General features: G+C 44.7%; 1 protein-coding gene across 4 annotated transcripts in view; it reads right to left on the reverse strand.

Annotated features, from left to right (window-relative positions):
• AIG1 (androgen induced 1) overlaps positions 1-12,220 on the reverse strand; it is a 537,675-nt gene that overhangs the window by 348,792 nt on the left and 176,663 nt on the right. The gene's annotated exons all lie outside the window — the stretch shown is intronic.

The raw sequence follows: 12,220 nt of genomic DNA on the forward strand, positions 1-12,220 counted from the left end.
AATAAAACGACAACTATTTTTGGGTTTTTTTATTTTATATTTTTTTTTGTATTTTTATTTTTTTATTTTTTTTTTTTATTTTTTTTTTTTTTAACACTTTTTTTAGTAACTTTAACTTTTAACTGTAACTGTACCAGGTTTGGGTCTCTCAAAATGCGATGGCATCTTGGGAGACCCTGTGTTAGTGTGCCTAGTCTGTGCCGTGCTGAACCCTACGCTAATACTCCACTAGTGTATGGTAGCGTTCAAAACATTCACCAATGCATAGACCAGGATTGTCAGGACAGGAGGGACAATAATACCGGGTGTCACGCCTAAATCCGCGCTTGCTGCAGACACGACATCTTTTTTGGGGGGCTCGTTGGGTAGGGGTACTCTGGAGGACATAAGGAAAATGCCTCCCATGCAGCCGGCTTACTGCATCTGGTTGGGGAAGGTGAGGTGGAGCACCGTCTGGATACAGAAGGGCTCTGACGATCTCTTCCTGGAATTTAAGGAAGGATCCAGTCCGTCCTGAAGCTCTGTATAGCACATGAGCATTCAGCAAAGCCAATTGAAATAAATAAACAGACACTTTTTTGTACCAGCGTCTGGCCTTACGGGCAATTAGGTACGGCGCCAACAACTGGTCGTTGAGGTCCACCCCTCCCATATTAAGGTTGTATTCGTGGACACAGAGGGGTTTCTCCACAACACCAGTCGCCGTAGTAATTTGGGTCGTCGTGTCTGCATGAAGGGAGGTAAGAACGAAAACATTCTTATTGTCCCTCCACTTCATAGCGAGCAAATTATTATACTTCAAGCAGGCTCTCTCCCCCAGCCTAAGACGGGACTCTACAAGCCGCTGGGGAAAGCCCCGGCGATTAGGTCGCACGGTGCCACATGCTCCAATCTGATGATCAAACAAGTGACTAAAAAGTGGCACGCTCGTATAATAATTGTCCACGTACAAGTGGTACCCCTTTCCGAATAAGGGTGACACCAAGTCCCACACTATCTTGCCAGCGCTTCCTATGTAGTCAGGGCAGTTGATCGGCTCTACGTGACTATCTTTGCCCTCGTAAACCATAAATCTACATGTATAGCCTGTGGCCCTGTCACAGAGCTTATACATCTTGACCCCGTATCTGGCACGCTTGCTGGGAAGGTACTGTTTGAAGGACAAGCGGCCAGAAAACTTAATCAGGGACTCATCAACGCAGACAACTTGATGGGGGGTAAACAAGTCTGCAAAACGTTGGTTGAAGTGGTTTACGAGGGGCCGAATTTTGTAGAGCCGATCGTATGCAGGGTCTCCACGAGGACGACAGAGTTCATTGTCGTTGAAGTGCATGAACCGCAAAATCTGCTCGTATAGTGCCCTGGCCATGGAGGCAGAGAACACGGGCATATGGTGAATTGGGTCAGTGGACCAATATGACCGCAACTCACTCTTTTTGGTTATGCCCATGAGGAGGGAAAGGCCCAGAAAGATCTTAAATTCGGAGACCGTAATTGGTCTCCAATCTCTGGCAAGGGAGGACTGGGGAATAGTGGCGATGTGTTGACCAGCGTACAAATTGCTTTGGTCCACAATAGATCTATAGAGATCTTCGGTGAAAAACAGCGAATAAAAATCCAGTGGCGTAAAGTCAACTGTTTCCACCTGAATTCCGGGTTGGCCAGTGAAAGGGGGAAGTACGGGTGCTGCAGAAGTGGTGGGTTCCCAATTCGGATTGGCGAATGCAGCAGGAAGGGCACTATGGGCACGACGGGCCTGTGTTCGTCTTCTTGGTGGCAGCGGGACGCTACTTGTGCTTGCCACCTCGCCAGCTTGAACTGCACTTATGGGACTCGCCACGTCACCACGTGATACTGCAGTGCTGGATGTACGACCAGGGTGTACTAGGCCGCTGGTGCTTGCCAGTTCACCAGAAGGAGTAGCGGCACTAGTACCTCTCTGCTCCATACGAGAGCCCTGCGGTTCTTGCACTTCAAGGACAGAAGAAGTTCGGGGTCTGGTACGCCTGACCCTAGCAGGGACCACAACTCCGTCGTCAGAGCTATCTGTCATGGAGCCGCTGTCCTCTACAGGTTCGTATTCTGAGCCTGAACTTGACAGATGAGTGACTTCCTCTTCACTATCTGTCATACTCAGAATCCTGTAGGCCTCTTCACTAGTGTACCTTCGATTTGCCATTTTGGCCTCTAAATTTAGGGGTACACTAGTGAGACTCACAGGCAAAAAAGCTCCTGACTGTTAGCGACTGATTCAAAACGCTACCAAAAAACTGTTAGCGATCGCAGGGATCAGGCCTGACTCTGCGAACGCTGCAGTTATGTGTGCTTAGTGTTTTGTAAGTGACAGTTATCGATCGATACTGCACTTGGGTGGGCTGGGCTGGGCTGGGCCGAGGAGCAAAACGCAGGTGCTAGCAGGTATCTGGGCTGATCCCGCTAACACTGCGTTTCAGGGAACCCTAAACTGCTGGGGAGTATAGATCTGATCGGATCAGATATCGATCCGTTCAGATACTATAGCACTAAGGGAGGTGTATGCTGCGTGCGTGGGTTTTAGCGGTACTGGCGCTAACCTGACGCTGCCTGGGGCGACGCAGACCTTATCAGATCCTAAAAACTTAACTTATATCACCGCCGGGCAATTAGGGGGTTAAACCTTTATAAGGTAATAAACGGCGGGTGCCCTAAAACTATAATAAACTATAATAAACTGTAATAAACTACAAAAAACAAACTAGCTAACCAGCGTCACCCGTAACACTTATACGGTGATCGCTGGTGAAAGGGTTAACTAGGGGGCAATCAAGGGGTTAAAACCTTTAGCAGGTAGTATATGGGGGTCCCTGTCGCTATAAAACACTGACAGCGAACCTATATACTTACCTCCCTAACTAGCGTCACCTGTGTCACTAATACAGCGATCAGAAAAACGATCGCTTAGCGACACTGGCGACGGGGGGTAATCAAGGGGTTAACTTTTATTAGGGGGGGGTTAGGGGGGTACCCTGGACCTAAAGGGGGGTACCCTAGACCTAAAGGGGGCTAACCTAACTGCCCTAACACTTGTAACTGACACAAACTGACACCAATGCAAAAAAAAAAAAAACTGCTATTGGTGACAGAGTGACAGGGGGTACAGGGGGGTGATCGGGGGGTGAAATGTGTGCCTGCGTGTTCTACTGTAAGTGTAGTGTTGGTGCACTTACTTGGATGTCTTCTCTCCTCTGCGTCGGATCAAAAAGACCGACTCGAGGAGAGATGACATCACTTCCTTTCCCTCTGTTTACATTACAGAGGGAAAGGAAGCGTTTCCATTCGCTGGGAGCGATCGGGAGGGGGTGGCCAACAATGGATGGCCTCCCCCTCACCTCTCATCGCCCGCGAACGAGAGCCGACCGCCTATGGCACCGGGGGGGGGTCCGATCGGACCCCCCACCCGCGGGAGGCAGATCACGTACAGGTACGTGATTCTGCCTGCCCGTGCCATTCTGCCGACGTATATATACGTTAGGCGGTCGGCAAGTGGTTAAACCGTAGAGTCACTATCCTTTATAACTGGATGCAGGGCCCTACAATAGAAAAGATAGTGCTGATGTCTTCAATCTTCGCTAGCTATAAATCAGTATTTGTAATCCACAGAGAGCTCTTCTGGAGTGTTGCGCAGTGCAAGGTGATACAAAGGCAATTATAATCCAGCAAATTGATTAAGTGTTCTTACTTGAAGAAGACAGACATCTAGTATCAGTTCCTGGATATTGAAGTCTGTGTAAATGTAATGCTTCCCAACGAAATTGTTCCGTGGGACTATCAGTCTCAGCAACACTCTGTAACAGCTGTAAATGTGTGTAATGTTAAATAAACTTCTGGGCGTTAGCCCTCTCACCACACGGGACACGAACAGATGGGTGTCTCCATTTCAGCAGTTCTTAGTCCATATGGAGCCACAACCACGCTGTCACACCACTCCGCTCACTAACGACCAGGAGTCCTCGGTTATCTCCTCCACAGGTCTCCGGAGCAATCACTTCTGCTGCCCCAGCACACTGTGATCAAAAGCAGGATCCTTGCTGTTGCTCCGCTCCTTCACAAAGTAGGCCGCAACCCTGTGGGACACACACACCCACAGAGTTCTGCTGGCAGGCCACGTGTCCCAGGAACAAGAGACCTAAGATGGCCGCTCCCAGCCCTTTTATATACTCTCCACAATGCAGTTCAGTTCTCCTCTGGTCCATGAGCATTGTGGGTGGGTCATAGTCAATGTCCAGCAGTAAACAATCAATCACTTCCATGTCACTTCTCAAAATGATGAAAATAAAACATTGTATTTCTATAGTTGGCCACTAGATGGTGCTATATCAACTTTTTACCTTTACAGCACACATATGACTAGAATCAAAAGTTGTCAGCGCTACACCAGCAGCTATGTAATTAAAGCAGCCCATACATTCGATTTGAATGGAGGAATCTTCCCCGCTGTGTTTTTGTCTTCTAACAGCGGAGAGAGTTCCCCACCATCAGAATACACTGATCAGTGTTGCAGGCTATAGCCTGCAGCGCTGATCGAGTGGAGAAAATCTGGTAGGGTTGAGGACATGGGTATGGTCATGAATGCCATGAACAAGAGGGCGGACTAGCTCCTGAGGAAGGCGTGGGACAATTAAAAGCGACACGTAGAAGCCGGAACTTCTAGAAAAGGACTTATTGGAGTCCTTCCCTACGTTGTTGAAAGCAGTGAGATACATGGCAGATGCATCAGCGGAGTCCATCAGAATTAAAGGGGTTGTAAAGGAAATTTTTTTTTTTTTAAATAACAAACATGTTATACTTACCTCCACTGTGAAGCTCGTTTTGCACAGAGTGCCTCCGAACCTGGTCTTCTGGGGTCCCCTGGTGGCTGTCTCAGCTCCTCCCCGCAAGAACTAATCACCTTCATGCGAGCTCTCTCGCATGGTGGTGAGTTCTTGCGGGCGCGCTCCCGTGATACAGCCGGCGGCTATAGCCGCTCAGTGCATCACTCAGCCCCGCTCCCCAGTGCACCGCGTCATTGGATGTGATTGACAGCAGTGCGAGCCAATGGCTGCGTTGCTTTCAATCCAACCACTCTAGCCAATCAATGGCCAGACTGAGCGGCGAAGAGGACATCGGGGGCGAGCGCAGCAGGTTTAGGGGTCAGGTAAGTAAAACGGGGGGGCTGGTGGGGGGGGCGGTATTGAATGCATTAAGGTGAAAAAACGCGAACCTTTACAACCCCTTTAAACTTTGTGTCAGCATATTAGCGACACATTGCTATGTACTGCCTGACAAACATATAAATAGATAGACAGATCTATATAGTTAAATTGCTTTGCCTTAAGGTCCATTTACACCAGCAACTGCATTAGAAAGAAGAGATTTGTGCCGTGTGAAGGCAGCAGTGCAAATGTGCTGTATTGCACTTTTTCAATTTTTTTTTTTTTATTGCGAATTTTATTGAAATGTCACTAAGCTCTATTTAATGTGGAGGATCGCATAGCAACATGCTGCACTGTTAAAAAGTACTGTGTGCAAAAATATTTTCAGCACACACCACTGCCGTATGGTGGGGTGAACTTGTATGATAGGGAACAAACCTTTTTTTTGCCTCTTCTTGCATTAGGACTGCATTGGGCAGGGCTGCCTAGCACAATCCTAATGTGCCTGGTGTGCCTGGTGTGAACAGTATTTTCACCATTTTAGTCAAATTTGAGAGTCCCCCTCCCAATTTATTTGTTATGTTTTCCTATTCCCACAACATACCTAAAAATAATTTAAAAAATATTAATTAACTTTGTAATTGTTTCTTTGGAGCATATTACACATAGGAAGCTATGGGCAGCGTCTATTGCTTAGAAAAAATGGCTATGTAGACATAAGGAATAGACTGGAGGGACAGACTAAGGCTGGATTCACACCTATGCATTTTTAGTGCTTTTTGCATTTTGCAAATTTGCACTACAGAACTTGTTCCATAGGAAACCATGTTAAATAGACTGCAGTGCAAATCTACAAAATGCAAAAAGCACTAAAACTGCACAGGTGTGAATCCAGCCTTAGAGACAATCTATTAACATACCAAAGCATTGAAATCGTAATCCCTTTGTTAGGACAGATAGTCCTGCACATCTAATTTAACCCTGATAATGAAATATGCCAGTACAGTACAGACATTTTTTTATGTCGAACACAGCTTCAATGTCCCCTCATGAACATTACTTTTGGAAGGTAAAACCAAGTAGGATTTAAGTGTCCTGGGGTTTTCAGAAACAAGCAGATAAATAGGTAGCGACAATTTTTTTATATTTTCTTTTTAAAGGTATGCTATGTGAATGAAAACTTTGTGTCTGTAAACTCTGAGTTCTTGCAAAGAATGCTGATGGGTATTTCTGATATATTGTCATACTTGTCGCCAAATTAGATGGTGATATGTTTGCACATGCGTACTTTTCTCATATTTTATAAATGTTTCACTTGTTCCTACCTTGCTATTTTTTGCACAATTTTATTTACAGCTAAAACTGACAACTGAAGAATATGCCTCTGGCAAACGTCATGTGATTAATATTTTACAGAGCTTGGGGGAAACTCATAGTGCTAGGCAAGGTCAGCACACCCTTGGGATTCCCTTGTAGATCAAATATATGCCTCCATTTTATTTTATAGTTTAAAATATGTGTCATCCAGGTCTGTCGGAGGATAAAAAGGATACATTAATATTGGTAACTAAGTAAATTTTATTTCATTACCAGGATTAAAAGCTGAACTATAGTTTATTTATAATGCAAACACTCTGAAATTACAAGTTAAAAATGCTGCATTGTTGGAAAACTATATGTATTTTGGCTTTCTCAATTGCTTTTTCAGACATGGTAGCAGGACCTTGGGAGTCTCTATGACAATATTGGTTCATTTTGCTGGCTGCACAACTTAGAGGTCATAGGCTTTCCAAACCACCCTCATGGTATATCATTATGCTCCTACATATGCATGATATGTAGAGTTCATTATTGCAGAGAACAACATGGCTCCCCCATTTTTGCCCTGCCTCAGCAGAATTTAGTTAAAAAAAAATATAAGTAAAATGTGAGGGAGGGAGGATTAGGTTAAGGATAGAACTTCCCTATCACATGCCTTATTCTTTGGAAAGATTGAAGTAATTCCTACAGAGAACTTCCCGAAAAGGAATGATTACATCACATCCATCGCATGATAACATCACCTTCATCAACTCCCACTCATTCTGAGAAATAGGTTCTGCAAGATGACATATACATAATATACTGTAAAATATGGATAAAGAAACAGCTAAAACATATTTTCAAGTGTGCGTGTATGTACGGTTTTAATTTGCAAGTGTTTGCATTATTAATTATAAAAAAAAACTTTAGCCACCAAAGTGGAATCACCTTTCATCAACTGTTACAAAAAATAATAGCCATGACAGTTTACTGCTGAACTTTTAGTTAAAATAATTACACGAAAGCTGGCTTGTTATTTCTTGCAATGCATAATTGTAGGCCTTTGCCCTTTGCAATATTTTTGAATAAAGTCAGTTACCGCAACCTAACATTTAAACTACCATATGGAAGGCTGGGCCAATCTGTGATGGTGGAGAGACACTATAAGACAGAGCTCTATTACCCAGTCCAATGTAGCACAGAACAGTCAGTCACCATACACTGCCAAAGCATCAGCATGGACAAGATTCACAAACACCCAGAACTGACAGGGGGCATGACTGGACCAGTAAAGTAGTGCTCCCTACTCCTACTCCTCCAGCAGTAAGGGGACTCTGTACCTGGGCTAGATAATTGAGGGAACCCCTCCATACAGCTTCCTTTAACCTCTGCAGTCTAATGTCCGAGCCCCTAGCGTTTATGCGGGGCTCCATGGGACAGTACAGAGGGCGGTGGTATCTTCCAGTGTCCCCCCCCTCTCTGTTTTGTTTTAGGTTGCCCCAGGTGATGGCAGAAAAGTTGAGCGGGTAGCAACGGTCCCCGGATTGGCTGGATCAGGCGGGATTGAGCCAGGCTGTGGCTATATATAGCTGGCGGCTTTCCCGCTCCGGTCACTGCCTGAGGGGACGTTGTTGAAGACAGAACCGCGCTGCTCCACGGCATACCTGAAGGATGGAAGAGCTGCTGCGCCACCTTATCCAAAAGGCGGAGAGCCGTGGGGGGGGGCGGAATGGTTAAGGCGGTGTCTAGAGGAAGATGCAGTTCCGTCAGCGTCAGCCTCGGCTGATATGGAGCATGCCCAGTCAGTGCCTATGGAAGTCATTATGGATGACAGTCTCCCAGCTCCACCTGCTGGTGTAAAGAGAGGTCTCAGAGGTAACAAGGGAAAGAGGTTGAGAAGTGACATTTCTCCCTCTCCCCCTGTGAGAGAACAATTAATGCAAGAAAGGTCACGCTCCTCAGACAGAGCCAGAATAGATTCACCTCAGGAGGCTTCTGCAGGCTTATCCTGTGAGGTGCCATCTTCTGGGAAGCCTGTCAGCGTGGACCATTATTCTGGTGAGAAAAATGATTTACATTTAATAGAATTGGGTAAAGTAGTTGGTTCTTTAGCCAATGTACTTGCAAAAATGGGTGAACCTGTTAATATTGGTAATGTGTGGAGTGGCGGTGGCTCAGGAGGTTTAACTTTAGCTGATAATGCTGTTCTTTCACAAGGTAACCCCGCCATTCCAATAAGTTTTAATCACCTGAGTGAAAATAAATTACCTGTACATAATACCAATTTAAATGTAAATCCTTCTATGCCTGTTTCTGTTGCTAATTCTACATTTTCTTTACCTGTTAAAACTTTGGTTTCTGAATCCTGTTTTAAAGAAGCCCTCCCCTGTGAATTATCCCCTCTTGGATATCACTTATCTAATGCTGTTAAAGAAAAAACTTGGCGTGGAGAATTCATAGATATTTTATCATTACTCCCATCATCTAAAGAATTTTTATTAAAATCTGATAAAAGAATAGACGATAGGTCTGAGGAAGATAGGAGGAGGGCAATTCCCCGCACTTTTCAAAATTGGCTTCAGGCCTTTTGCATTTTTTCTTCTGTTATAGGGGAACGTTTTCCAGATAAATGTTCAGGTTTATTTCAGCACCTGGATATAGTGGCGGAGGCATACCGCCATTTTGGTGCAATTGCATGGTTTAACTATGATGAGAGCTTTAGACAGAAGCTTTCTGTTCACCCATCTTTAAGATGGGGGGTTAAAGATGTAGGTTTATGGTTAAACCTGATGCTGCCACAAAGGCCTCAATACACACAGAGACCTCCAGTAACAAATGTGCAATCGACTTTTCGTAAAGGAGTATGCTTTGCATATAACGATTCCCAATGCAGATTCCTTTCAAACTGCAGATATAAGCATGAATGCTCATTCTGCGCAGGTACGCACCCAGCAGCCCGGTGTTTCAAAAAATCAGCTAATACATTTCAGTCAAGGGACATTAATGCAAAGGGCATGGACGCCAGTGAGATTGTCAAAAATGCAGTTCTGGCTAGATCAGTATCCAGACCGCAGGATGGCGGACCTTCTTTTTTTTTTTTTTTTTTCCACAAAAAATTTATTATTTCAAAAGAATAAGACACAACATACAGGACAAAAGTATTGACACAACACATCATTTAACAGAATCATATAAAGAGTATGTATGTCACGATACAACATAAAGATCCTAACTGAGATTAAGTGAACATTACTGAGACTTTAAATTTGTCATTAAGCGTATGTGGGCGGAGGATCTTCATTTCTATTGTCCCCCCCCCCCCCCTTCCCCCCCGGTTAGACTGCGGGAAGGGCAGGGATCAGTCACTCAAGTAAGCTCACCATCTAAATAACAATGTATCCTGACAGGATGAGGACTAAGTGTCGATCTGGGGGAAAAGAGAATAAAAAATAGAAAAAAAGAAGGAAAAAAAGGGGGGGGGGAGGAAAGAGTAAAAGCAAAGAGAAAGAGAAAAAAGAAAAGAAGGAAGAGAGAGAGAAGAAAGAAAAAAAAAAAAGGGGGGGGGGGGAAGAAAGGGAAAAAAGAGGGGGGTGGACAGGGGATAAATATTAGGTGGGGAGTAAAGATAATGGAAGTGAGAGGGGGAGGGTGAGTGGATCCGCACCTGCCCTCCCCCCACACAAAACGTCGAATAAGGTATCCTTACGACACGTACTGAAGGTATCGTTCAGTAGTAACAAAATGAGACCAGCAGGCCCATATGGTTGAAAATTTATGCATCCTGTCTTGTGAGGTAAAGATTAGCTCCTCCATTTCTTTTATAGAGGAAATCCGTGCAAACCATTCCCTGACTGTTGGAATGTTGATGGAGCGCCAATTTCTGGGTATACAAAGTCTAGCGGCATTAACCATATGCATCGGCAGTGATTTGTAGTAATCTTTTTTGGATAGCGATGTGAGGTGTAAGAGAAACTGGGACGGGGTGTAGTCCAAGGTGTAAGTAGTGATATGTGAGATGAGACCGTGAACCTCCCTCCAAAAGGGTTGAATGTTCACGCAATCCCACCACACATGAAGCATAGTTCCCACCTCCAACCCGCATCTCCAGCAGGTATCAGGAATATTAGGGGAATATTTGTGGATACGTGACGGAGTCCTATACCATTTTGTGATCACCTTGTAGCCATTTTCTTGGATGGCAACGTTCAAAGAGCCCTTGTGTGCGTACTCATAAATAATGTTCCAGTCCTCTATGGAAAGAGACTTTTGAAGATCTCTACTCCAGGAAACCTGCGAGGGGGTGGGGTTCTGCATTGGGGTTTCTGAGAGAGAGGTATACAGAAGGGAGATTAAGTGTCTTTGCGGCTGTTTACGATGGCATAAGGATTCAAAGGGTGAAAGTTGTCGTGTCCAGTCCGCCTGACTGGCATGTGTAGTGAGGAAATGACGGATTTGTCTATAAGTCCAAAAGGAAAGTGAGAGCGTCTTGGTGTTAGACTTTAAAGTTTCGAAGGATAGGGGCTTCTCATTGGAGTAGAATTGGAGAGCTAGGACGTCTTCGAATGGCCACTCCTGACTTAAAAAATCTGCAGAGGCCCCCGGTGGAAAGTCAGGATTCCCCCAGAGAGTAGTTAGGGGGCCCGGGGGAGGGTTGAATGAACCCCTTATCATGGTCTTTCTAAAAGTCAGAAGTGTAGTATGTATAAGGGGGTGGGTTAAAAGGGTATGGGGCCAGTTCCGAGGAGGTAACCATGGGAGAAGGTGTAAGGGACCTGACGAGAAGGACCTCTCTAGGAAGACCCATGTCTTTTTAGAGGCATGGATGTTCCAGTCAGCGATCCTTGTGAGATGACAAGCGTAGTAATATTTTTGGAGGTCAGGTAGACCTATTCCTCCTTTAGATTTAGCTAGTGTGAGTCTGGAGTATTTAATGCGAGGTGAAGAATCTCTCCACAGGAAAGCAGAACATGCCTTCCGGTAGGATTTAAAAAAACTTGCTGGTAAGGAGATAGGGATCGATTGCATAAGATAAAGTAGGCGAGGCAGGATTATCATTTTGATTAAGGCAGAGCGTCCGAACCAGGAGACATTTAGGCCTTTCCAGTCCTTAAGGTGTTTTTGTGTCTGAAGGAGGAGTGGAAGGAAATTTTTTGAGTATAGATCTGACAGGTGGGTGGGGATTCGAATGCCTAAGTATGTAAGTGTATCATGTTCCCATCGAAACGGGAATGAGTCTTGGCAATATGTCACTGTCTGAGAGGGGAGGGAGACGTTTAGGGCCTGTGATTTGGTATAGTTAATTTTGAGGTTTGATAAGGTACCAAAGTATTCAATGTCTTTAAGGAGATTGGGTAGAGAGATATGGGGCAGTTGCAGGGAAAGCAAAATGTCGTCTGCGAAAGCAGCGACTTTAAGCTCTTTATTCTTCACGATGATCCCCTGAATATTTGGGTTGCTTCTCAGCCAGGCGGACCTTCTTTATGAAGGTTTTAAATTTGGTTTCTCAATTCCGAGTTTTTCTGGACAAGGTTGTCTTTTAGTTAAAAATTTACGATCCATTCTGGCATGTCCTGATATAGTTAGAGAAAAAATTTTTAAGGAATTAAAAGAAGGCAGAATCGCTGGACCTTTTTCCTCCCCTCCTTTTAAAAATTTCCGTTTATCTCCTTTAGGCCTGGTACCGAAAAAAGAGCCAGTCTCTTTTCGGTTGATCCATCATTTATCTTTTCCTTGTGGTAATTCATTAA

The sequence above is a fragment of the Aquarana catesbeiana genome, linkage group LG04, assembly GCF_042186555.1.
Source record: "Aquarana catesbeiana isolate 2022-GZ linkage group LG04, ASM4218655v1, whole genome shotgun sequence".
NCBI classification, from domain to species: Eukaryota; Metazoa; Chordata; class Amphibia; order Anura; family Ranidae; genus Aquarana; species Aquarana catesbeiana.